Source organism: Panthera leo, chromosome D4 (assembly GCF_018350215.1).
Source record: "Panthera leo isolate Ple1 chromosome D4, P.leo_Ple1_pat1.1, whole genome shotgun sequence".
Lineage (NCBI taxonomy): Eukaryota > Metazoa > Chordata > Mammalia > Carnivora > Felidae > Panthera > Panthera leo.
In genome coordinates this window covers 89321977-89349210 of record NC_056691.1, presented here as the reverse complement: position 1 = coordinate 89349210, position 27234 = coordinate 89321977, and the positions used below count along the sequence as shown (strand labels likewise).

Below are 27234 nucleotides of genomic sequence, written 5' to 3'. Positions count from 1 at the left end.
ATTCTGTGTCTCCCTCTCTCTCTGCCCCAACCCCGTTCATGCTCTGTCTCTCTCTGTCTCAAAAATAAATAAACGTTAAAAAAAAAAAATGTGTGAGCTTGTCTGAAACCCCAGACAGGGCCCCCCCCACCCCGCCCGCCGTCTCTTTTCCTCTTCAGTGCCGTGGGATACGGAACTGCCATCTTGGACCATGAAGCGGTCTTGGGAATGGAGGCCCCTTAGACCGGGAAGGGGGCTTGGGAATGGAGTCCACACGTGCAGAACAAGGTAGAACAGACTCGATGCCTGATGGGCTCCGCGCCGGCCCTGTCTGCCCACCTCCGGGCTCAGCGAACGAGAAGAGTAAACTGTGTTGCTGAAGCCGCTGTTCCCTTGCCTCTGTCGCTTACGGCCTAACCCTGTCCTAACTAACACGCCCCTGTCCCTGGCTTTCTTGGCCCTTAACACACCGGACATGCTCTGCTTACTCCTGCGAGTATTGGATCAGTCTGTCTGTTAGCCCAGTAGGTTTTAAGCACATAGTAGGTGCTCTTCCAAACCTAAGCTTTTTTGATGGCTTGCTTCATGGTTAGCTGAGGGTTAAGGGGATTAACGGAAAACCTTTCCGCGGGCTATGGAGCCCAGGGTCCAGACTGAGGACCTTGCCGAGCGGTACACACAGTGTGACTAAAATACCGGGGCTCTGAGGGCGAGCCGGATTGCTGATCACTTAGATGCGGTCAGGGTACGTTTTTGTTTGCTGTCTGGATAAAGGTTAGCGTTTTTACACTTTGTAGCACGAATAGCATCATGACTTAAATGTCACGATTTACATGACTAATTCCATGTACTTTTAACATTCTGTCATGTTCCATTTTGCCCCTTCCAGGGCGGTTCACGCGCCCCTATCGTCAGCCTCCCCCTCCCCTGAGTGCACTCAGGTCAGTGTCTTGTTTTGACTGGAGACATCGTTTCCATTTGAATGTGTTCTGACTCAGGACATGCCAGAGCCCTCTGCCTTCCCAACAGCCACACTTCCATTCTTCCTTCTAATAGCGCTCCCGCTCTGAGCCTGGGATAAAGACTTCCCGTCCCAGCCCCTTTGCAAATCGGAGTGACCGTTGACATGTGACTCTAGTTATGTATAACTGCTAGGAGGGGTTCCTGAGGGGATGGCGAGAGGTGGGAGGGCGTTTCTGCCCCGTCCTCCTTCCTCCCGGCTGAAGCGTGGACATGATGGCTGGCACTCCGGCAGCCGTCACGGACCACGAGGTAGAAGCCACGTGCTGAGGGTGGCAGAACAGCAAGATAGAGGGAGTCTGGCTCGCTGGCAACTTTAGCATCCCTCCCGGGTCGTCCTATGTGGGCGACAGCTAGGCCATCTCATCTAAGCCATCATTGTTCTGGCCCCCGTGTCACGGCTGAATTTGACCCGAATCGATCCAAGGATGGCCGACGGAAGTCGGCTTTTTTACACAGTCCTCAGTCTGAGCTGGTTTTCCTGCGTCTTTCTCACCTTCCCCAGGAGCTAATTGAGAGTTCCAGTTAATTGGCGTTTTTTGTCCCTGAACGCGGTGTTAGTCACAGGCGCACGGAAGGCCCAGCCCGTGCTGAGAGCTCTCCTCCTCCCGTGTCCCCAAGATCATTAACACCCCGATTCCATCAGCGTCTTTCGAGACCCGCACGATTTTGGTGTCTGCTTGGTGTTTAACGCCGCTGAAGGTTACCGAATCCATCTTTAGTCAGGAAAAGCGATTTAATGAGCGCATTTCTGCCCCATGACAAGAAAGGAGCCGTGCGCGTGTGCTCCCAGCTGCAGTCAGCCCGGTGGCTGCCCATGGCCTCTGTGCCGATTTAATTTCTTGGCTGGCGTTGGGCAAATAGAGCAGGCCGGCTTTCTCTGTGCTCCTCCCAGCCCCCCCCCCGGCCCCTCATGCATTTTTCATCTCAGCTCCCCACTCCCTCTGCCCTGCGAACAGTATCGATCGGCTGATTAAGCCATCAAGTCACAGCAAACAGCTCTCCTTTTCTAACGCCAGGGCCTTGCTCCTTCCTTCCCTGTGCCGTGTGCCTCCCGTGCACGATACAACGGGCAGATGTTTCCACGGACCTCGGCATCCCCCACCCTTGTGGTGTGGGGGTAATCAGCAGATGAACTTACCAGAAACGGGGCCCTCGACACCTGTCACCGAAATAGAATACTTGGAGGCTGTATTTTGAAATCAAGCATCTACAGATCCCCTCTGATGACTGAGGACCTATTTAAAACGAAATAGGTGGCTCAGTCGGTTAAGCATCCAACTCTTGGTTTCGGTTCAGGTCATGATCTCACGGTTTATGAGTTCAAGCCCTGCGTTGGGCTCTGAGCTGACAGCGCAGAGCCTGCTTGGGATTCTCTTTCTCCCTCTGTCTCTCTGCCCCTTCCCCCCTTCCCCAGTCACGTTCTCTCTCTCTCTCTCTCTCTCTCTCTCAAAATAAACTTAAAAAAAAAAAGGGGCGCCTGGGTGGCTCAGTCGGTTAAGCGTCTGACTTCGGCTCAGGTCATGATCTCACGGTCCGTGAGTTTGAGCCCTGCGTCGGGCTCTGTGCTGATGGCTCAGAGCCTGGAGCCTGTTTCAGATTCTGTGTCTCCCTCTCTCTCTGACCCTCCCCCATTCATGCTCTGTCTCTGTCTCAAAAATAAATAAACGTTAAAAAAAAAAAAACTTTTACAACTAAATTCAGTATTAGTTGTCATCGCTGTGTAACAAATTGCCCCAAAGCTTAGTGGCTTAAGGAACAAACCTTGAATACCTCACAGCTTCTGCAGGTCAGGGATTCAGGAGTGTCTTGGCTGCATCGCTCTGCCTCAGAGTCTCTGGAAGTTTCCATCAGAATGGCAGGGACAGTCCCCGGAAGGCCTGACTGGGGCTGGGGGATACGATTCCTCGCTCGCCCACACGGCTGTCAGCAGGAGGTCCCCCTTCCTCGCCAGCGGGCGCCTCCGCCATGCTTCGGGAGTGTCCTGCTGGCGTGGCCTCCCCCCCGCCGGGCGAGGGGTCCAGGAGAGCAAGCAGGACCCCACAGCGTGTGCTGCAAACCTGGCATAACCTAGTGTCCCTGCCTGACACCTGCCAGCCTCCTCAGTCACCTCCTCCTTCAAACACTGCGCTCCTCTTGGCATCTGCCCAACCCTCCCGGGTTCCTCCTGGGTGCAGCTGTCTCCCAGCCTGGCTCTCCTTCCCCACCTTGAGCTGCGGGTGAATCCTGCCCTCTCCCTTCCCCAGCTCACGTGGGAGAGGGCGTCTCCACTCTCAGAGCACCCCGCCTACCCGTGCAGTGCCCTGCAGCGTGGTCCTGTGCTCCCCGTGTGCAGAAAGGCGGGGACCGTCGCCCGTGCGTCCGCAGCCCCTCTTCCGGGTCTGGCCTCTGGTGGGTGCGTCCTGACCGAATGAGGGAGCCCTGAGTTCACCTCTTGCTCAGGCCTCAGGGGCCACCCTGTAAAATCTACCAGTGTGTTCCTTCGCTCCTGGGTGGCTGGGAGCAGGAGAGGGAAACTGGTGCCGGGTGTGAGGGGATTTGCACCCCAGGACGAGGGGCTTGTCCCCAGCTCCCTGGCGGGGCCCCGTGTCACCGCCTGGATCCAGGACGGAACAGGGGGCCACCTCTGCTGCCGGAGGGGTTGGTCTCGGTGGTTTCTGTGGCTCCACACCCCAAGGACGGCACGGCACGGCTGCCCGCTTCCCGGAGGCCCTTCTGCAAGTCCGCGCTAAGGAAGGGAGCGCCTTTTCTGGAAGCAGAGGCAGAGAGAGGGCCGCCCCTGCATTCACGCACCCTCACTGTGTTTCCCCCGGGCAGCCCAGCGTATTCTGGGCTGCGCACCTTTTCCTGAAAGGGAAACCCAGAGACGGAAAAGCCTCACCGTTGATCTGTCCCCCCACCCACCCCCACACACACACCGATGGTTCCCCCACGACTGCATCTGTCTGCAGCTCGCCCTCCCCCAAGTGCGGCCCGAGCCATCCCTGCCCTCCAGCTCCCAGAGGAGCCACTGATGGTTCTCTGGCCGTCGCCAAGCAAGATCTTTTCACGGCCAATTTCAAGGGGTTAACGGGAGGATGGAGTGGAATTTATTTACCACACCGACTCCTCTTAGAATAGCTCGTACCAGGCATTTCGCGGCAAAGTTCTTCGATTTCCCACCCATGTCCTTTCCCACCATTACTAAATACCAAGACATATTCTGGTCCACGTTCCCACTCTCCCCAGCCCTGATTCACGCAGCTGTATGTGCTGGGGAGTAGGAGACGTCATCACCCTGCCACCCGTGAACTTGGATGGGCGGTGACACCGGCAAGGGCGTCAGGAAAGAAGCTGGCATTTCAGCTCAGAACAACTTGGCTCTCCAAACATCACCAGTGCCCCAACTTAAACCCTCGGAAGCCACCCATGTGACCGATGACGTCACCTCCCATTTAAACCTCTTCCTTCTCTGATCCTCTTTTCCTTACCTCAATTTATGTGCATTTCTAACTGCCAACGTGGGTCCGGGGCTGAGTCTCCGCCTTTTTGAGGACAGATGCCTTAAGCATCCCCATCCCAGACGGGACTTTTTACCTGGGCTGTGGCCATCTCTGCTTGTTCGGGCCTCTGGCCTTTCGTTTCCACCCAATTTGGAATTCATCTACTTGTCTTCCAACCTGACTTCCGAGTTGAGATAGGCTTAGGAATAGTAATAGCAGCGTGGAAACCGGAAGTCGCGTTGTAACCGGATATCACGTGGTCACGGGACGTCCCGTGGTCACAGGACGTAGGGTGGTAACAGGATGTCGTGTGGCAAGCTCACCTGAGATGAGCCCCCGGGGCTCATGCGGTGTGGGCACTGCATTTACAGGTCATTTCCTGCCCCTTCCAGATAAGCCGCTGCTCTTACGGGTTCCGAGTAGTTGAGGTGAGGGGCGGAGGCCGTGCTAAAGAGGGAGAGGGGGAGGTCACGTAAAACCTTGCCAACGTGACTCCCTGGCCTCCGTGAGCTTAGCGAGCGGGGAGGAAATGGGTGCCGTGTGGGTCGCCTGGGAGCCCGAGTTCACCCACCTTGCTCGGCCTAGAAGGACCCTGACCCTCCCCTCCTCTCCTCTTCCCCACCAACCACCAGCTGCCAACCAAGGCAAGACATGTGCCTGGCTCAGCCCGTCGGAGGCCGCCTCTGGGTTCTAGGGAAATGGAGCAAAGGTTCAGGGACAGAGGAACACGCAGCCACTCCGGGGGGGCCAGCAGCCGCAGCCTCCCCGCTCTTCCTCGAGGCCCGCTGTGCTTCCAGCCGCCCCGCCAGCCTTGGCTTCTGCCGTTCGTTCCTTCTCCTAACAGTTCTGGGAGCGTCAGATGTCTCTCAAATTCTACCCTCGCCCGTAGAAGGTGCCAGAGTCCGTTGCGACCCGTGGCGACCAGGAGCGCTATCTGAAAGCAAGAGAGGTCTAACACTCGCCAGCACCCCCTGGGAGGACACTGGACACAGACACCTGCCATTGTTTATACAAATCAGCTGCTCGAGGTAGTAAGTTCCCCGTCGGGAGAGGCAACCAAGCACAGGCCGGAGGCCTCCTCGACAGAAGGGATACCTAGATTTTGTGTAGATTCAACAAACGTGCCAGAGAACCGCCGATTGCTAACTGTTCTTGTTTTGTTATCGCCGCGGGTCGCGGCCACGACGATGGTTTGGTATCCATGTAAAGCAGAGCGCTCGCGTTGTCGGCCCAGCCCCAGGTTTGGTTTCCGAGCTGACACGGAATGTCCTCCGGAGGGAAGCAAAACGGCGCGTTTGTCCTTGGCAAAACCAGCAGCATTTCACACAGGGACGTGGGATGTGCTCACGGGGCTGGTTCCATCCCGAACCACCTCCAGAGGAGCCCGGCTTTTGAAACGTGTGGTTGTTTGGGTTTTTTTAAGAAGACAAAGTGGGGGAAATAGGAAGTGAAACGCCAGATCTGTCTTCGCCACCGGGGGTGATCAGTTGTCATAAAAGCCAGATTCTCTCACGAAGCTATTGTGAGTGTTTTCCCCTTGCGAGCCCAGCGTGCGGAACAAAACTGCTTCCTGTTTCTCAGCTGCTCGGGGGTGGGGGGCTCCCTGAGGCCGCGGGTCCAGGGAACCAAGGGAAGGTACGGAGACACGGGCTGACAGCTCCCAGTGAGATTCCGTCACTGGGAAGCAGCATTCCCGGAGAACTGGAAACGGGGGACAGGCGCCCCAAAGCTGTGCCTGGCCTTCATCCCCAAGCTCGGCTCTGGCCGAGGTCAGAGCAGGACACTCGGCTCGGCCAGCCCCAGCTTAAGGCCTGCCTGGCTCCTGGGGTCCCCAAGCCATGGAACAGGCCAGAACCTGGGACCCCTTCCTCCCTCCCACCCAGCCCTGGCACATCCTTCACCCCCACCCCAGTGCCCACAGCCCTCCCTGAGTTCAGGTCCCTGCGGCCCAGAACCCAGCGGGGTCGCCCGGCTCCCGCTCTCCATCTCTAAGGGAACCTTCCCCTTGCCCACAGTCTCACTGCCCGCTAATGGATAAGGGACCTACCCCAGGTCCCAAGCTAAAAAGTAGAGGAGGTGGGGTCCCACCACAGGGCTCTGTGCTCCAGAGCTGTGCTGCTTCCGGCATGGGTCCTTCCCTCAGGATGCATCCAGTCCAGTGGGGTCACAGGGCCTTCGGGGAGGAGCAGACAGCGGGCTCCAGGGAGCTCAGAAGAGGGCCCTGTGTATCAAGGAGGGCTTCCTGGAGGTGATGGCATTTGAAATGAGCCTGGAAGGACAGATGAGCTTTGAACAAAAGAACTGGGGGCATGAGCGTCCGTGGGACACCCGCGGGCTGGTCCAGGAAGCTGCGAAGAGAGCGGCCATCACGGGGTGCCCTGCCCCACGTGCCTGGTACACCCACTGCCCCCGACCAGAGGCCAGAGTGTCCAGGAAGGAGAGGAGGCCGGGTAGCAGGGAAGCCCTGTGGTGCCCCGCGGAGTAGGGAGGCCATCTGAGCTGGGTCCCTGGACCCCAACGGCCTCTCCCGGCTCCGGGGCTCTGTAACAGGCAACCTGGCATCATTGGCAAACCTGCGTCACGTGGGGGAGGGCCGGCAGCCTGCACCGAAGGGATCCAGGACCCAGAAGGTTCCACAGCCCGGGACGAGAGAAAGGGCGCGGACGCTGGACCCGCTGTGACAAAGGGGGAAGAGGACACAGCTGTTCAAGGCAGAAAGGCTCGCTTCTTCCCTTTGACAAGCTGGAGGTCAGGAGCCTCCGGTCCCTGAGTCACCGCTGTGCTTTCTGGCTCCTTCAGAAGCTCTGGGAGGGGAGGCGCCCCCCCCCCCCCCCCCCCCGCAGCCAGGCGGTGGCCCTTCCAGCCTTTCTGGGGTTCCTTCCCCTCTTTCCAGAGGAGCCTCGGCGTCGTGATAGACGATGGGCCTCTCGGGTCTGACACTGCCTTTCTTCTGATAAAGTTTGCAGCTAAAAATCCTTTGGGTTTGACGGACAGCCTCTCCCTCCAGAGGCTCTCTTGACACGCCCCCCAGCTCGCAGACCTTCCTCTCGGCCCTGCTGTGTGCTGCACCTTCTGTCTGTCCCCAGGCCCCCTGCAAATCTTCAGGTGGCCGAGGCTGCTCACGCCTGTGAGGGGGACAGGGAGGGGGTGGCGGCCAGCATGAGCCCAGGGGGAGAGGCAGGCTGCCCGGCTCAGGGGTCCAGGGATCCAGGCCCAGGCAGAGGACCCACAGGTCACCTCCCCAGTGGGACGAGAACTCACGATGTCAAAGAATGGACAACAGACAAAATACCCCAGATGGGACGTGGCCGTCACACAAGGACCGGGGTGTTAAGGGCAGGTCCTGATTCCTCCCCTCCCCCACGGCAGAGGATCCTCACGGTGGGGGCAGCCGATTTCCGTCACCCTCTGACTTGACTGTGGCCTGGGGACTGGCTTTGGCGGGGGGATGGTCGCAGACCCTGAGCACCAGCTTGAAGCGTGCTGGCACAGCGGGGCTTGCCTCTCGTGCGCACAGGTGATCCACCTTGAAAAGAACTGTCCCCAGGACGCGCACGGGGAGATTAAACCAGGATGTACCCGGCAGTCAGGCCCGGCCAATCAGCCAGGAGCAGAGTTGGCCCGATGAGCGAGCCCCGTCAGACGTCCTGGAGTGGAGTCCTCCCTCTTCCCGCCTTCCCCATCACCTGGGGCGAGCTAGTTGGACATCCTGTGCCTCACCCGTAACATGGGCCTAATGAGCATCCCCCGAATTAGTTAAGGTGACACCAGCTCGCAGACAAACCCCCAGATATTAATGCCATAACACAATAGAAATGTATTTCTCATTCATTGCTCTGGTTGTCTACGGCTTTATTATTTTTTTTTAATTTTTTTTTAATGTTTATTTTTGAGACAGAGACAGAGCATGAATGGGGGAGGGTCAGAGAGAGAGGGAGACACAGAATCCGAAACAGGCTCCAGGCTCCGAGCTGTCAGCACAGAGCCCGACGCGGGGCTCGAACTCACGGACCATGAGATCATGACCTCAGCCAAAGTCGGACGCTTAACCGACAGAGCCACCCAGGCGCCCCTATTATTTTTTTTAAATAGGTACTTTGAAAACCAACGTAAACCAGCAGCCATTCTATTAAATCTCACGATTTTGTGGGTGAGGGATTCAGGCAGAGCTTGGCTGGGTGATCTTGGTTCCACGTGGCTTCGGTTGTGATCACTCGTGGTATTCAGCTCGTGGCTGAATCTGTCCAGAGGCTTCAAGACGGCTTTTCTCGCCAGCCTGGTGCCTTGACGCAGAGGCCCTCTCCCTCTCGTGTAGTCCCAGGGTCTCCCAGGGTCTCTCCTTACGGCCGTGTGGCCTCTCTCTGTGGTCTCTTCAGCAGGATGAACGCTGCACAAGACGGCTGAGAGCTCCCAAGAGAGACAGGAAGCTTAGTGGGTCCAGACACGGTCATTGCCACTATATTCTGTTGGTCAAAGGAGTAACAAGGCCTCTCGTTTAAAGGGAGGAAATTTAGGGGCGCCTGGGTGGCTCAGTCGGTTGAGCCTCCGACTTCGGCTCAGGTCGTGATCTCATGGTGTGTGGGTTCGAGCCCCGCGTCGGGCTCTGTGCGGACAGCTCGGAGCCTGGAGCCTGCTTCGGGTTCTGTGTCTCCCTCTCTGTCTGCCCCTCCCCCGCTCACACTCTGTCTCTCTCTCAAAAATAAATAAAACATAAAAAATAAAGGGAGGAAATTTAGGCCTCTCCTTTCAGAGGGAGAAGCGCACAGAGTCTGTGAACATCTTTAATCTACCGCACTCATGAAAAGTGCAGTCAGCGGCCCAGAGGGGTCGGCTCTACGCGGTGACCCAGAGACCCAGGCTAGAAGGCTCTCTGCCATTGTCTACATGTCGCTTCCTGGTGTCTAAGTCCGGCTGGCAGATGCCGGGAAAGAGGAAGCGGGGCTTCACACAGGCCAGTCTGGGAGCCACGCACGTTCCGTGGCTGGAATTCAGCGCATGGTTTCCCCAGACCGCGAGGCAGGCTGGGAAGTGTGTCCAGCTGGGTGCCCGGGAGGAGAGGGCGACAGGCTTGGCCGCGCCACCTGTTTGCCTCTCGAGGCGTGTGAGGGGCGGATGGCTCAGTACATGGAAGGGGCGACCGTCACACCGTCGACAGCCTGGGGTGGCTCTCCTCCGCTCTTGGCACGTGCTCAGGCAGACGTCACAGGTATGCATCACCTCGTGGTTTGCTTGGACGTGGTGATATCTGTCCACACCCCAGCATCTCCGAAGGGAAACATCTCCTTGTTCGTGGACGGCCGTGGACACCCATACCGCGTATCTATCTCACGGCTCCCGCCTTGGCCGCAGCTGAGGGCGCACGAACAGTGGCGAGGGCCCTGGGGTGAGAAGCCTTGCCTGGGTAGGCTGGACCAGCCGGAGAGAGAGGAGCTGAAAAGATACAGAGAGAGGAAGGGCCGGGAGCAGGCAGGGCCGGCGTGGAAGCAGAAACCGAGAATGCAGAAACTAAGAGCTACGGAGGAAAGCACTAGAAAACAAGGTGCAGAAGCGGGCCGGTAGCAGGAGTCCCGGCAATGAGGATGAGAAGCAGAGACCAAGAGGCGGCCGAGGCACGCTCGTGGCAGCTCAAAAATGTGAAGACACGCTGCGTCTCGGGGAAGCCGTCTTACCTCCTGCCCGGGGCGTGAGCCCCCCAAGATCTCTTGGTCAGGGGTCAGCAAACGTTCTGCAAAGAGCAAGACTGTCAGTACTTAACGGTGCACGTCTCTGTTGGAAATTGCTCGACCCTGCCGTCATTGTGCAAAAGCGACCGTAGACAATATGTAAACAGATGAACGTGGCTGTGCACCAGTAACGCCTTATGGACACTGAAATGTGCATTTCCTAAAATTTTCACGTGTCCGGCTAGTCTTCATCTTCTTAGCTCATGGGCTGTACAAAAACAGGCGTTGGGCCGAATTTAGCCCACGGGCCCATAGTTTTCTGATCTCTGCTCTTAGTTCCTAAGAGCTGAGGGTGCCATGTTGTTTGTTCACCGACACCCAAAGCCCCTCTCTGGGTCGGCCGGCAGCTTCCAGCTGGCAGAGCCCGACGTGGCAGCACCCGCCCCGATGGGCTGAGCCGTGAGAAGCAAGGACCTTGCGGAATTGGTCCTGCTGATGGGCAGTGACACTCCGGGGGAGGAGTGGCAGGGCCCGGTGGCAGTGGTGATGTCACCGAACCGTTGCCGCTGGCCGAGCTGGGTCCTCAGGCCTCCTCCGGCGAGGCAGTGAGCCCCACTACCCTTCTATTTGAGTCAGCGAGAAGCTATTCCCTCGGCTGACAAACAACAACCTTACCAGTTGTTGGGATTTCTCTTCGTGGTTTCCTCTGGTGAATTCCCAGGGCGGTAAAATGTGCCGTAAAGGTCTTTTTTAACAAGTTTTTTTTTTTTTTTTAAGTTATCAAAGAAATATTACATGTTCATTATTTTAAAAGGCGAGAGGGGGGCCTGGGTGGCTCAGTCTGTTGAGTGTCGGACTTCGGCTCAGGTCATGATCTCGCGGTTCGTGGGTTCGAGCCCCGTGTGGGGCTCTGCGCTGACGGCTCGGAGCCCGGAGCCTGCTTCCGATTCCGTGTCTCCCTCTTTCTCTGCCCCTCCCGTGTTTTCTCTCTCTCTCTCTCAAAAATAAATATTTTTTTTAAAGTTTAAAAAAAAAAAAAGGCGAGAAATAAAAAATACCACAAAGAGGAAATAAAAATTCCTTGGGGCGCCTGGGTGGCACAGTCGGTTAAGCGTCCGACTTCAGCCAGGTCACGATCTCGCGGTCCGTGAGTTCGAGCCCCGCGTCAGGCTCTGGGCTGATGGCTCGGAGCCTGGAGCCTGTTTCCGATTCTGTGTCTCCCTCTCTCTCTGCCCCTCCCCCGTTCATGCTCTGTCTCTCTCTGTCCCAAAAATAAATAAAAAACGTTGAAAAAAAATATTTTAAAAAAAAAAATTCCTCATAATCACAATCCTCAGAAGGAAGCACGATTACTATTTTGATCAAACCCTTGCCGATAGAGATCCAGATTTTTCTCTTCCCTCACAGGCATCTTGTGAGCACCTTTAACTGTTCGTAAACATATGTTTCTATCCCTTTATAAATAACTGGCTGATGTGCCATCACATACATGCACCCCATGTATCAGGTGCGTCCCCCAACCCCCCACCAGCGGGCGTGTGGGTTGTTTTCAGTTTTTCGTTGCTTAGAGAAGATAATGCCACGGACTGCACTACGCCTCTCCCCAAGTTCAGATGGTGACATCCTGACCCCCAGGACCTCAGAATGCGCCTATTTGGAGATGGGCCTTTAAAGAGCCAGTTAAGGCTGGATGGTCCAGTCAGTTAAGCGTCTGACTCTTGATCTCGGCTCAGGTCAAGATCTCACAGTTTGTGAGTTCGAGCCCCGCGTCGGGCTCTGCGCTGATGGTGCGGAGCCTGCTTGGGATTCTATCTCTCCTCTCTGCCCCTCCTGGCTTGTGCGCTCTCTCTCTCTCTCTCTCTCTCTCAAAATAAATGAACTTAAAACAGTTTTTCTTTTTTAATTTAAAGAGGTAATTAAGGTAAAATGAAGTCATGTGTGGGTCCCCAATCCAATATGACTGGCATCCTTTTTTTTAAATTAATTTATTTTGAGAGAGAGAGAGAGAGAGAGAGATCAGGGGAGGGGCAGAGATAGAGGGAGAGAGAAAATCCCAAGCAAGTTCTGCACTGTCAGCACAGAGCCCGACACGGGGCTCGAACTCGTGAACCGTGAGATCACGACCTGAGCCGAAGTCAGACGTTCAACTGACTACGCCACCCAGGTGCCCCAAAGACTTTGCATTTTGAGGTAATGGTGGACTCACAGGGAGTGGGAGACAGAGTACAGGGTCTGTGGCCTCTTCCCGCCGCGGTGACATCTAACGGAACTGGAGTACAGACCCGGACAGGAAACTTGCATGGATACAGTGCTGTCGGGCGGCCTCCGGGCTTCGTTCAGCCTCGCGGTGGGTCCCGTGTGCCTTTCCCTCGATCGATTCCTCTGTATTTCATTCCTGTGTCCTATTTCATTTCCTTTTCGTTTGTTTCTGGAACAAGGAAGGAGCCAGAGCGGCCCTGGTGTTGTTTCTGCAGCCCTGCCGGATTCACTTACTGACCCTGGTTAGCGCGTTGTAGATTCGACTAGAACCTTAACGCATGCGATGATACCATCTACAACCCAGTGGTGGTTCTTTTTCCTCCAATCCTTACACTTCTTGTCTTGCTCATTTGCATTGGTCAGGAAGGCCAGGGCCACGGAGAAGAAAACCAGTGACAGCGGGAAACCAGTCTCACACTGTAGGACCCGCTTCTCAGTATGACGTTGGCTGCGGGTTTCTAGTGTGTATTTTTTATCACGTGAAGGGTGCTCCCTCCAACTGTACTTTTCTTTTTTTTTTTAATTTTTTTTTTCAACGTTTTTTATTTATTTTTGGGACAGAGAGAGACAGAGCATGAACGGGGGAGGGGCAGAGAGAGAGGGAGACACAGAATCGGAAACAGGCTCCAGGCTCCGAGCCATCAGCCCAGAGCCCGACGCGGGGCTCGAACTCACAGACCGCGAGATCGTGACCTGGCTGAAGTCGGACGCTTAACCGACTGCGCCACCCAGGCGCCCCCAACTGTACTTTTCTGAGAGCTTCCTTCTTCACAGCTGCTATTCACTTCCATCAAGTAATTTTTCCGCGTCAGTGGAGACGGTGATCCTCTCTCCTTTTTCTTGTCTTGTTAGGATTGATTTTTGAATGGGAAGCCAACCTTGCATTCCTGAACTAAATGCCACTTGGCTGTAATACTGTTTTATCTGATTTGCTAACGTTTTGTCGAGTATTTTTGTGGCTGGTTTCGTGAGGACGGTTGAGCTATAATGTTCCTTTGCTGTGTAACGTCCCTGGCGGGATTTACCGTGAAGGTGACGACAACCTCGTAAAACAGCTTGGGAAGCGCCGCTTCGTCCCCGATTCTCCGGGAAGTGTTGTGTGAGGTCAGGCTGATTTCTTTTTTAAGTGTTGAGCAGAATTCGCCACTGAAGCCATGGGACAATCTCTTTGTCACATAGTTTTAATTTTGGATTCGATGTCTTTGAGAGGCGGGGGGTTTTTCCCCCTCCCCCCTTGGGGCGGTTTTGATAAGCTGTGTTTGTCAAGTACTCTTTTCTACTTCATTTAATTTTCAGGTTGATCAGCATAAAGCTGTCCCTTATGTCTTCCTCGATGCCGCGTAAACATTAGACTCCGTGTTGCTGCGGTAGGTGTCTGTGTGATGACCTGTGTCACTCCGTGACACCTCAGCCGTGGCGCTCGGCGACCTTTATCTGCGTGTTGTGGACGTGTGTCTGTTTGTGTCACCCCACCCCGGGCTGTCACCAGATGGGGCTCGCTGGCCGGAGGGACACATCATAGGCGCTGCTGAAGCGGGGGGGGGGCACCCCAGGAACCCGGGGCAGCACCCACCACCGCCGCCCGCTGCTGAACATCTCCGGTCTCTTTGAAGTGAAGCTTCCAGAGGCTGTTTGTGTTGAAATGTCTGAGGGCTCCCCGGGTCCACCCAGCCAGAGCAAGTCATTGATAGATTAGTTTGAATGAAGATGAATCAATAATTTATGCTGATGTTTTCCCTCACGCACCAGGGAGACCCGTTTTGATACGAGTTGACAGGGTCAGGCACACCTGGGTTTAATTAAACCTGATACAGAAAATTAAAAGAAGGAAAACCATGCCCACCAACCCTCTGGCAATTGGTTGCCCGAGCTGGGCTCAATCTACAATCGATGAAGAGGGATCAAGGAGCAGACAGGGACGTGGGGCGAAAAGTCCACATTCGGCAGATGCTTCCACGCGGCTGCCCTGATGCCACATGGGAAATGTAAAGACGCTTATTGGCATCTTCTCATAACGTGGCCTTTAGGAGGCAGGCCGCTTGCACGCGATGATGGATGGTTTTGCTGGCGGGAGCGTCCGCCATGTCTGGAAGCCAGCACCGTGTGGGCCTCTCTTAGAGGAGCCGGATCGCCGAAACTCACCTCCCCAGAGCCGCCGTCAAAAGAAGCAAGTCGAGGGGCGCCTGGGTGGCTCAGTCGGTTGAGTGTCCGACTTGAGCTCAGGTCACGATCTCGCGGCTCATGGGTTCGAGCCCCGCGTCGGGCTCTGTGCTGACGGCTCAGAGACTGGAGTCTGCTTCGGATTCTGTGTCTCCCTCTCTCTCTGCCCCTCCCCTGCTTTCTCTCTCTCTCTCTCTCTCTCTCAGAGGAGAACACCGTTCTTAGTTTCCATGAAGCAGGCAGAGCAGGTCAGGCGGGAGGTCCAACCAGCAGTCCCTCCCCCACCCCAGCACCCAGGTGGGCTGGACAGCCGGCCTCACAAACACACCCCAAGCCCTAGCTTCCAAGTTCTGTTAGTTCTCTCCCCGCCCAGCCCTGGTCGCTTTTGTGGGGCAGCACCCCGATGTTGCTTTGGGACACCCCCAAGCACAAACACATTTACTCTGTCTAAGGGACCATCCCTGGAGGCTCCCCTGGCCCAGGGATGGACGCAAGACCCAGGCCACAGCAGCCGGAGATCGCTCCCCGGCACATCCACCCCTGTGCCCAGTGATCCAAGGGCTCAACAAGGGAGCTGTTAAAATTTACCATTATAACGATGTTTCGGCGTGCACTTCGGGGCATTAAGTCCGCTCGCACTGCTATCCAGCCCTCGCCCCCGACCGTCCAGAACTCGTCTTCCCGCGCCAGAACTCGGCCCCCAGTGGACACTGACTCCCCCCCGCCCAGGGCCCCCGCCCCCCGGCGTCCCTCCGCTCTCGTTTCCGGCTCTGGGAACTTGACCGCCCCGCCTACTCACAGAAGGGGAATCCTACCGTGCGCGTCCCTTGGCGACTGGCTGATCTCACTTCCCGTAACATCCTCCAGGCTCATCCGCGTTGCCGCCTGAGTCGGAACCTCCTTCCGTCTTGAGGCCGAAGCCCCGGACGGACGTGCCACGTTTTGCTCACCCACCATCCGCGGGTGGGCCCTCAGGTTGCTTCCGCCTTTCGGCTGTTGTGAATAGTGCCGCCGGGAACGTGGGCGTGTGGGTACCCGTTCAAATCCCTGCTTTCAACGCTTTGCGGTAAATACCCCAAACTGGAATTGCTGAATGCGATGGCAGTTCTGTGTTTACTTCCTGAGGCGCTGTCACCCTGTTTCCCACGGTGGCCCGACCGTTTTGCATCCCCGCCAGCAAGGCCCAAGGATTGCAGTTTCCCCACATCCTCGCTAACATCGTCGCTTTCTGTTTTGGTTTCGTTTTGGGTTCTTGGTGCTTTTTATAATCACCTCCTAGTGAGTCTGGGGTGTTTAGTGTTGCTTTTGATTCTGGGCGCCCCCTTTCCCTTCACGGACCCTTCTCTACGCTTCCTGAGGTTCACCAGAGCTGCCCTCCAGGAGTGCACCCCCTGGGGGGTGGAGAGGGGCCGGGTGCTTGCCCAGAGGATGCCCCTGCCCTAAAGGAACACAAGACTGCTTGGGGAATCAGCGGTGGGCCAGGAAAACAAAACTCCGCCCATATTTGGTGAGCACCACGGTCTTGCCAGGGGCTGGGGTCAGAAGGGTGCGAATTGAGGCCAGCTCCTCCCCTAAGGAAGTCTACCTGCAGTCTAGGAGGTGAGACACTGTGGTTGACCCACCCATGAGACACTGTCCTGCCTGCACCATCTTGTTGTCCGAGCCCATCTCTCAAATTAGAGGCTAAAAATGCCAAACATCTGCCTCCCCAGACTTCCTTACGTGGAGGCATGGGCAGGTGGCCCCGTTCTGTCATTTGGGACCTGAGGTCTGTTGGGGACCTCTGGGAAAGTTTTGCATCCTTAACAAGTATAGTAGGGAGTAGCATTTTCCTCTCCTTGCCTGTGGGCCTTATTGTGGGGAGATGTGATGTCTGGGGCTGCGGCAGCTATCTTGTCTCCATGAGGTGAGGATGTTATCATCGTGCTGGAGAAGTGGAAAAATAGGAAGATGCTAGGTCCTTACTGCTATCACTGAGCTCCTGAATCAACTTCAAGTTTCTAATCATGTGAGAACAATAAACCCTGATCATTAAAGCCACTTTTCACGGAATATTCTATTACTTGTGAAGCCCAAGGCATTCTATCTGATAAAAGAGGCTGACTAAAACGAAGAGTCACAGATACCAGTGGAAAATTCTCGCTGGGCTGCATCTGGTGAAGGAGCTGTATGTGGTGCATTTCATGGGGAATGAAGACCCGGTCAGGGAAGTCAGGACAGCATCCCCAAGGAAGTGACCACTGAACAGAGGTCCGGATGAAAACCTGTAGACCTTAGGAAGGGAACAGCCTCTGCAGAGAGAGTGTGGGCGGTCCCTAGGAGGGCATTAGAGTCACTTGGGGAGGTTTTAACAGTTACAACACACGATGCCCAGCAGGATTGAGAACCATGGACCAAGTGGCCTGCAGGGTGTGGGCGAGGGAGGGGCAGAGGAGGCTGGGGCTTTGGGCCCAGCTGTACCCTGAAAGGAGGAGATCGCAGCAGCCATTGGGCTGGGCAGCCCTGTCCCTGTTGTCCCTCGTGCTGCTGGATCTCCCGCTGAAGTGAGTTGAATGGCGGCCCCCAAAAGATGTGTCCGCCCAGAACCTCAGAATCAACCTTATTTGGAATAAGGGTCTTTGCAGATGGAATTAACACAAGGATCTCGCGATCACTTTGAAATCGGGTGGGCCCTAAATCTGAGGACAGGTGTCCTTATAAAACGAGAAGAGAGAGGGGCGTCTGGGTGGCCCGGTCGGTTCAACGTCTGACTCTTGATTTCAGCTCAGGTCATGATCCCTTGGTTTGTGAGATCAAGCCCCGCACCATCAGCAGGGAGCCTGCTTGGGATTCTCTCTCTCTCTCTCTCTCTCTCTCTGTCTCTTTCTCCTTGCGCCTCATCCCCTCTTAAAATAAACAAACATTTTTTAAAAATAAAATGAAAAGAAAGAGATACAGAAACACGAAGTTTGCGGACCGTGGTGGAGACCAGAATCATGCATCTACAGACCACTCTCCCCAGAGCCTCCCGAAGGAACCCCTCTGCCAACACTTTGGACTCTGGCCACCTGCACGGTGAGAGCAGAAGTTTCTATTGTCCTAAGCTGCTCAGTCTGTGGCCATTTGTTACAACAACCCGGGGACACTCAGACGCCTCCCGCGTTGTCCGTTGGGGCCCGGACCGAGCAAAGCAGAGCATCCTTGTTGAGGAGCAAACCGCAGCCCCTCTCGGCTGGCCTGGCACTGGGATGGTAACCTGGGCGAGGAGGGGCCATCTCCTCAGCTCTGCGGGAAGCTTGTGATGTCGTGGCAGAAACCGCCCCCGCCCAAGGTGACCCTCTCGTGACAAACCCGTCCCTGGCATCAGTTATTCACGTGGAGCCTCTTGGAACGTGCTCCAAACGCACGGGCCCAGGCTTTTTGTTGTTACCCCCTCCGCTGCCTTTAAAGACATTTGTCCAACCCGCGCCTGGCAGGGGAACAGAGAGACGGGGCATTTGGGAGGGGCGGGGAGCACGGCGCCCACGGGGCTCCTCCAGCTCGCCGGCAAAGGGCTCTCGGCGGCGGCCCCTCGGCGGGCCTTGAAAGCGCGTGTCTCCTCGCAGAAAGAGCTGTCCGCCGGCCGCCGGGGCCTTTGATTCCTCCCTGACAGGGTGCTGACGGATTGATCTGGTGCCCGTGCATAATTCATGAGCCCCTGAGCAGCTGTGAATTCTGCGCAGGCCTTTTCCGCCGTGCGGACGAAGCGGTTGGGGAGGGGGGTCCGGGAGGCGGGGCCCGCCCGGTGGTCTGTTCTGCGCCAGTCCCCACGCTGCCGATGCCACCGGAGGGACCGAGCTAACGGGACGCTCTGGGGCTCGGGGAAACGGCCCTCTCTGGCGTCACAGCCACCTGTCCGCGGTCTGCCATCTCAGGGGCAAGGGCTGTGGGGCGCATGCCCCAATCTCCCCTCCGTGTGGGCCTGAGCGCCCCCTTCTGGACGGCCTCCTGGGCAGGGGCCCTCGGGCCACAGTCCCGCAGACGCGACTAGCTGGGTGACCTTGGGCGTGTTACTCGGCCTGCCTGAGCCAAGCCCTGTGCCGGTGGAGGCACGGTGATGACACGCTGTAGGCCAAAGGCGCTGGCTGTCCCTCCGCAGCAGAGCGTGTGGGGCTGTCAGTGGTAGAGGCGAACCGTCTAGCACGTTACCGCAGTCTTCCACTGGCCGCCCTGGGGGTGACGGCCCCGCTTCCCGGAGTGTGGCCACAGGCAGGCCCTCCGGACCTCGTTCCCGCTTGTACTTGAAAGCACAGAGCAGGATCCCAACAAAACAGGAATAAAGCCACCCGTAGGCAGAAAAAAAAGGCTTTTCAAACGCAATTTCCCGGAACCCGGGGTTATGGGTTCCCAAGGAGGCCAGCAAACATCAGAACCATCTAGGGCTTTGACAGGGCAGTGCCCGGGCCTCCCCGGGAGTTCCAGCTCAGGGGTGCGGGTGACCAGTCGCCCACCAGTCCTCAGGGTTGTGACCCCAGTGTCCACCACCCGGCCAGAAACAGGTTAGGCAGAAAAGGCCTTGGGACCGCTCCACAGAGCATTTTCCAGCTGGAGCACGGCTTGAGGTGTTTTTGCAAAACCACTAGGTTGTCCGTGATTTCCCAATATTTCTGTTTGGTTGAGGACATTGATTTCCCCCCCACCCCCCTTCATGGTATTTATTGTTGACAGATCTCTTTTTTCAAATCGCAAAAGGAATACCTACCTAAATGTTTGATCTCTTTTTCCTCCACGTTTTCCTGTATGTAAAGTCTTTTAGTATGAAAAAAGCAATATATAATCTCGTGCCAAAAAACGTAGAAAACAGAGAAGCAGAAACAGATCAAAATCTCCACAATCGCTCTCTCCAAAATGACGGCCATGAGTGAGCGTGTTGGTCTATGCCTTCCCAGGACTGTGCCAGTGTGGACACAGAGACATCCTATTTTACTGTAAATTTTATTGTGGAAAAACATACATAACACAGGGGCACCTGGCTGACTCCGTCGGTAGAGCGGTAGAGCGTGTGACTCTTGATCTCAGGGCTGCGAGTTCAAGCCCCGTGTTGGGCGTAGCACTTACTATCACAAAGCTTACCGCTCTAGCCATCTCTAAGTGCCCAGTTCAGCGACACGAAGCACACTCACCCTGTTGCCGCTGTCGTCACCATCCGTCTCCAGCACTTTTCCATTTTCCCAAAACTGAAACTCTGTCCCCATTAAACACGACTCCCCATTTCTCCTCCCCCAGCCCCTGACGCCCACCCGCAGCTTTCTGTGTCTCTGACTTTGATTATTCAAGTTGGAATCATACAGGGTTCGTCCTCACGTAGCATAACGTCCTCCAGATTCATCCATGGTGTGGAGCGTGTCAGAATTTCCTCCCTTTCCAAGGCCGAGAGAGGTATCCTGTGTATGAAATAAAGTTATACTGTGTGGTACAGACTTCCACGTGCCCGCGTCTTTTTCATACAATGTTAGCTTGACAACAGCCTCCCATCAGAAACTGATCCATAACTTGCTTCCACGTTGTCTCCCACCGGTTATACCCTCCCGGAAGCAGCCTTGGGTTGGGAGCAGGAAGCCGGGGGCCTCTGTAGGGGGCAGGCAGGGGTCCCCAGGACCACCCCCAGGATGGGTGACTCTCTAGAAAGGCTGAAAGGACTCAACATATAGTTGTATCCCAGCAAAAGGATATGAAACAAAATCAGAAAAGGGGAAGAGGCGGTGGGATGAAGGCTGGAGGAAGCCAAGCACGGGCTTCCAAGAGTCCTCTCCCCCTGGAGTCACACAGATGGGCTTAACCTTCCCCACAACATGTTGCAACAACGCACAAAGTGCTGTCTACTAGGGAAACTCCTTATTACAGGCCGGTCACATAAGCACCCTCTGCCTAACACATGCCAAACATCCTTACTACTCAAAGGAAAGCAGGAGTTTGGCATAAACCACATGGTTCGCACAAACAGTTGAGGCACAGTGAGCCATTCTTATCAGTTAGGGGATGGTGGAAAGTCTCCCATAATCCAAGTTCCCAGATGCCAGTCCAAACTGCACCTTGTAGACAGGCCTTCGAAAGGATACCTGTCTCCAGCCTGCTCCATGAACCTTTGTCTGTACATACACCACTTGTTTTAAAAGTCCAAGATTTAAAACAAAAATGCAAGACATCTCACCCCCACGGGCCTCAGCTGGGGCAGAATAGCCCTATCTTTAAGTCAGGTCAGTAGGGTCTAGGGTTGGCCATTGCTTAAATCTTGTAAATTAGCTGTAGGTTTCAAAACAGGAGGAAGTCTGATGGAGACCTACAAGGCCTCCGCATCGAAAACTACAAAATGTTTTTGAGAGAAAGTAAGAAGGCTCTCAACAGACAGAGCAGTATACCATGTTCATGGATAGGAGAACTACACTACTGTAAACACGTTATCCCCACCCCACCCCCCACTCCCCGATTAATAGCTACACTCACTGCAACCTCAATCACAACCCCAGTAGGTTTATTCTGGGTGGAAATTGACAAGCTGATATAAAATTTATATGAAAAGGCAAAGGGCCAAGGAACGAATAGCCAAGAAGATTGTGAAAACAAAGAGCAAGGTTGAAGACTAGTGCTACCAGATATCAGAGCTGTAATAGAGCCCTAGCAGTTAGGACAGCATGGGGCTGTCAAACACAAAGGCTGCCACAAAGGCAGACAAACTGACCAGCGGGACAGAAAGATTTGGGAGAAGAAGCCCCTCCCCACAAAACAGGCAGCAGGGCCAGCCCTGCCCAGTGAGAACAGGAGAGTCCTTTCTAACACATAACCTCACGAATTACAAAACAAACAAACACATCCCAGACGGACTGCATATCTACCTGTGAAAGGCAAAGCAATGAAACGTTTCCAAGAGACATCTTTGTGACCTCAGAAGAGGCAAAAATGTCTTAAACAGGGTGCAAAATGTACTAACCATTCATGGAAAAAGTAATAGATTAGACCATCGTATGGATGTCCGCTCAGCAGAGAATGAAAAGGTAATCCGCAGAGTAGAAGTTTTTCCTCATATTTGCAACATAAGGCCTTATATTGAAAACACTCCTGGAAATCAACAAGAAAAGAACAAACAGGGGCACCTGGATGGCTCAGTCGGTTAAGCCTCTGACTTCGGCTCAGGTCATGATCTCGCAGCTCGTGGGTTCAAGCCCCGCGTCGGGCTCTGTGCTGGCGGCTTGGAGCCTGGAGCCTGCTTTGGATTCTGTGTCTCCCTCTCTCTCTCTGCCCCTAACCCACTCTCATTCTGCCTCTGTCTCTCTCAAAAATAAATAAACATTAAAAAAAAAATTTTTTTTTTAAGATAAAACAAACATCCCAGGAGAGAAATAGCCCTGAACAGGTACTTCACAGACAAGCCAACAGGGTTCCCAAATGGCCCAGAAGCATATAACAAGAGACCCAACATTGGCCATTAGGGAAGTGCAAGGGCAGGCTGCCATGTGATACTCCTGTGCCCCCACCAGCACAGCTAAAATGAAAAATACGGAGAATACTCCGGGTTGGCAAAGATATGGGGCTGCCATCCACTGCCGGTAGGATGGGGATCGGAACGCCACTTTGGAAGACTGTGTGGCAATCTCTAATGAAGCTGAACATATGCATACCCAATGGCCCCGCAACTCTGCTCCAACCAGAAATTCACAAGAATGTTCAGGAAGAGACATGCACCAGAGCCCAGAACGTTTGTAGCATGACCATGTGCACCTATCCAGAGACCAACCAACGGGAGAGTGGGTCAAGTGTGGGATCCCCACCCACAGAACACTGTGCAGCAACCGCCCGCCCCTGTGGGCAGTGGCTTGGGTGAGTCTCCCAGACTTGATGGCGCACGACAGAGCACACGATGTATGATTCCACTTACACGAAGCGCAAACACAGATGTGAGGGGCCTTCTGAGCAATACAGTGAAGGAAATGTTCAACTTTTAATGCTTGTGGGCACAGCTCCTGGACTCCCAGGGAAGCTACACTTTAACATTTACCAAGGTCAAAATGACTTGGCAAAACCTCGGAGCATGGGCTCTATTTTTGCCCTGAGCACACATTGTACATCTGCTTCGTTCAAAAAAAAAAAAATAACCAGAAAGGAGCATTCCAAACATAAAGATAAGGAAAAGGGAAAAAACCCTCCCTGGTTCCCATAAGATAAAAGTCATACAGCCCGGCATGTTCCAGAAACTTAAGGTCTGCAACTTTCTGAAACGTCCTAATGATGTGTGATATTTTACATAAAAAAATGTGTATAGCCCTGCACCAAATATTCCTTCTCTGGAGCATCTTTGGGAAGATTGTATATCCCAGGCAGCTATCCTAACTTGGGCTCGAAGACAACTCTCTTTCTCTTAAAGATTCTAAAAGGGGGTGGGGGGGGCAGGGCTCCTGGGTGGCTCAATCAGTTAAGCGTCTGACTCTTGATCGCAGCTCAGGTCTTGATCTCAGGGTCGTGAGTTCAAGCCCCACGCTGGGCTCCACATCGGACGTGGAGTCTACATGAAAATAAACAAATGGATATGTAAACAAATAAATAAATATTTTAAAAGATTCTAAAAGGCTCCTTCAATTTGCGTTGATGGGAGGTGCTGGTCAGGTGGGCATTCAGTTTGTGAAAACTCATACGCTCGTGGGCACTAATTCACGGGCCCTCTTTTATGTGTGTTCTACTTAAGAGTGAAGAAAAATTGGGGGACAGGAAACATGGGGTCTGGGCCTGGTTTACCACACCCCACCAGGGGCCTTCTTCCTCATTTGACATTGTGACCTCCAACCCCGGGCGACCCCTGAGGCGCCTTCACCCTGTCCCATGAGGCCTCCAGGAGAATGTATTCTGTGTCAGCTGCAGTCGAGAATCATGCCAACGGGCCAGCCGATACCGTGTTGCCAGGGGATCAAAGTGCCATTGTTATTTGCTAAAATTATAAAGGTTTCTAGCAATTCAGAAAGTCTAAAACCTCCTGGGTGAGACCCAGCCCTGGCTCAGGGTCCAGTTCCAAGACCACAAGTCCAAGAGGTACCAAGGAAAGGAACTGGGAGGCCCCGCCCATGCCTCCCCTGGGGTAGATGCCCAGGCCCCCTCCTGCCCAGGGGCCGGCACCATAGCCTCCACACACCAAAGCCAGGGCAGCCCGGTCCCACCACACGTGGGTCAGAAGCAGAGGCTCCAGAAGCCAGCGGCCCCGATCCCAGCTCTGACTCTCACTGACTGTGTGAGCCCCTCCGGACCTCCATTCCCTCACCCGCGGTGCGGGACTGACAGCACTCTTTGACGGGGCCGTTGCAGAAATTAACTGGGATCGCTCAGCACAGAGCCGGGCACAAGGCCAGCCCCTGGCAGGTGGCACCTGGCATTGTGACTGTCATTACCGTCACCGTCTTCTTTGCTCTTTTGTTCATTTCCACTTTAGATGTCACCGTGCTGGATGAGGACAGTGAACTCCCCTCTCCTCCCTCAGACCTGTAAGGTAATACAGACCATTAACCGACAACCAGTGGTTAAACTTGACCAGCAAAATGGGTTTTTTCGGGGAATAGCAGCGAATTGCGATTCGGGACGTGCCAGCCGGGGCAAAACCATGGGCAAGTCCAACAAAGAGGATTATTTTACTAGGAGGACGCTGGGAGGGGCTGTCCTGACCTGGAGATTGGCAGGAAGGGGTTCAGGGTGAGGGCGGTTTCTCACTGGCCTAGTCGCGGGGGTGGAGGGTCTCTCCTTGGAGACACCATCCAGTCCGTCCTTCCTGCTGGGCCTGCCATCACAATGCTCTCCTGGTGAGTCTGGGGTCTGGCAGGCTGCTGCTCCCCCACCCACACCCTCTGCAGACATCGCTAATCGATCCCAGTGCCCTTTTCCCGCTGAGCCCAAGCATGGCTTCGGAATCCTTAGCCCAGGGCTCCCGGCAGCCAGACCGACTCCCGGGAAACAGCCGGTGCCACGTCCACCGTCCCCGGTAGGTGGGAAGGGACCCAGTTCCTGCCCGGTTACCATGACGATGCCTTGACGTGGTCTTTGAGCTCACTGGCCTCCATTTTCTGGCCGGGGAGGTGGGGACACGGGCAGGAGAGTGCTGGCCACTCACCCGGCTTCAGGTGCTCTCTCCTCCCAGCACCGTAGCTGCAAGACCCCGGGCCACCTCCGGGCCTCTGAGCGGACGGTGTCGGGCCGGGCTCAGGGGTGCCGGAGCACCGGCCCCGAAGGTGGCTCAGCCTGGTGCTCCCCAAATAGAAGCCCTCAAACCTCGGTGGGCAGTATTGTTCTTCCCTTAACTCAGTCGACTGAAGAGCGATCTCACGTCGTTCTTGCTGCCAAAAAGATTCTAAGCCTCTGCCTTCCCGCCTGCCCCTCCCTGCCCCTCTCTGCCCCCCGTGTGTCAGACGCGTGCAAAGGAAAGTCTGGTCCAGCAGCAGGTGCTGACCGGGAGCTTGGGAAGCTGCTTGGACGCAGTGAGGCCCTCAGAACGGGCTCAAGGGCTGGCTGTTCTATAGATGTACCTGACCCACCCCCCCTCACCCCTCCGTATGTGTCGTGACAACTGTCTGGAGTGTGGCAGGGCCCCGGAGGGGTAAAGGGGCCCTCGGTGGGGCTGAGAGAAATCCAGGAGGGCTTCCTGGAGGAGGAGTGGGGGGGGGGGAAGGACATGGCCAGGGGTTGGGAGCTGAGGTCAGAGGAGTATGACAGCGGCCACTTGATCACCTCATTACTTCTCCCACCAAAAGCGAATGGTGTCAAGGGAGGGGAGAGGAAAGCCTGGCCGTTTCCTAGGAAAGGATCTACTCCCTGGCCACGGCAGCGTGTGAGGCCACCCATGGGGACACGGGCAGGCCACCTCCCTCACTCATACTTAATGGCCAGGGTGGACTTCCCCCTCGACCCCACCCCTCCGCGGTCTCTCCTTCCTTCTTTCTCATCTTTCCCTGCTACATTCTCTTATTCTCTCCCCATCCCGGTTTGCTTGCCTGTGGGTGTGGGAGATGGGGACAGAGACGCTGTCGCACCCAGCTCTGCTCTCACGGTCCCCGCTCCAGCCAGGCCCCGCTCAGCCTCCCCCCTCCACCTGTGGGCAGTGGCTGGCTCCCTGCCACTGGGTATCAGCCCGGTCCCGCCCCCCGGCCCCGCTGCCCCCAGACTAGGAACCCAGGGAGCCTGGGCCGGCTTCCCAGCACCCTCTGCCTAAAAGCATTTGGAAGCTGCCTCTGGGTCAGCGCCAGGAGCTCTCACACAGACTGGCAGGTTGGCCAGGGTCTCCACTCCTGCCGGAGGGCCTGGAAAATTCCAGCCCTCCCATGGCCTCAAGTGCTGGCTATCCCGAGAGGTCCCCCACCCCCACTCTCCACCCCAGCTGGCCTGTTCCCTGATGCAGTCAGTGTCGGCTCACGTTGTCCTCACCGGCCGGGCCCTCGGGAATGCTGGGGCAGCCCTGGGAGGAGGCAGCTTGGCTTATGGGGAAACAGAGGTTCTGGGACACGGTGACCTTGCCCAAGTCCCTCGGCCTCGCTGGGCCTCCGCTCCATCTGGAAGCCAGTCCATCTGTGAACACGGTTAGCCAGTCCAAGGACAAAAAAAAAAATATGTTATGTTTTCAAAGGAATCAGATTGGTAAGAGCCTGGAGATGTCTGCCCCTCCCCAAGCCTCAAGCTGTATTCCCTCAGCCTTGCTGTTAGGGAGACGAGGGTTTGAGGCTGATGAATTTGTCGAACGCACTGCCAGCTCCTGGTAATGAAAATAAAAACAACAGCAGCAGTGACTAGGAAGAAAAGACCTCTTGCCACGTGCCAGGCTCCGTGCTAAAGGCTCCATGCAAAGCCTGCGTGAACCACAGCGCACCCCTGCAGGAATTAGCACCAGTGAGCACCCACACTTTACAGGGACGGAGACTCAGAGAGGTCTAGGGACTTGTCCAAGGTCACACAGCCAGAGGGTGGAGAGGCAGGGATTTAACGTCTCATCTTCAGGAGACCAGGGCTCTACTCTCCTGCCTCCCACCAACTCATTCTTCATCACAGCCATTCACTCTCGGGCAGGGCAGTCTCAGCCTGAAAAATCTCTCGCCACGAATGCCAGTCCTGAAATGTCACCATCATCCCTCAGTTCCTTTGGCTGATGGCTTCCCTTTTAGCAATACTGCCTCCCGCTGGGGAGAAGCCACTCTGTGCCTTAACTCCGCCGCTGCGAGGGGATGGGGATCCCTTCCTCAGCCTGGAGAGAAGGCTTCTGCTTCTAAAGCGTAGGCGATGGGGTCGGAAAACCCCAGAGGAAAAGCAGCACGGTGCGGGGAAGCTGGAGGCAGAGGGAGGGGAGCTGAGACTATTTGGGACCTATTTCGAGCCAGACAGCTTCATCAACGTGTCACTGGGCACAGGAGGGATCACTACCCCCAATTTACAGATGAGGAAACTGAGTCCCGGCAATTAAGTGCGCCACTTGAGATTGTGCCGCCGGTTCAGGTCCCAGCTGGGCCTCTCCTGGGGTCAGATGAGGGGAGACGAGCATCCCTGGGGAAGCCCGGGCTCCACGGGACGAGCTCCCGGCAGGGGCGGGCGGCCGGCGCGCAGGGAGGGCTTGGCGTCCTGCAAGGGGCCCGGTCCCCCTTGTGTCTCCCGAAGGCTTTGCCGGTCGTGCAGGTGGAGTGGCCGGTGGGGGGCGATGG

The 27234-nt window shown here is 55.6% G+C and overlaps 1 long non-coding RNA gene across 2 annotated transcripts; it reads right to left on the bottom strand.

The window, feature by feature from the left end:
• Positions 1–19826: 19826 nt before the first annotated feature.
• On the bottom strand, positions 19827–24915 carry LOC122205592. Of its 2 annotated transcripts, none has more exons than XR_006196153.1 (3): positions 24572–24915; positions 23953–24043; positions 19827–19965 (listed from the first exon to the last, which is right to left on the bottom strand). It is a non-coding gene; the product is annotated as an uncharacterized LOC122205592 (long non-coding RNA). The 2 variants fall into 2 exon arrangements; XR_006196154.1 differs by having other exon boundaries at positions 24666–24915.
• Between the last annotated feature and the right edge of the window lie 2319 nt (positions 24916–27234).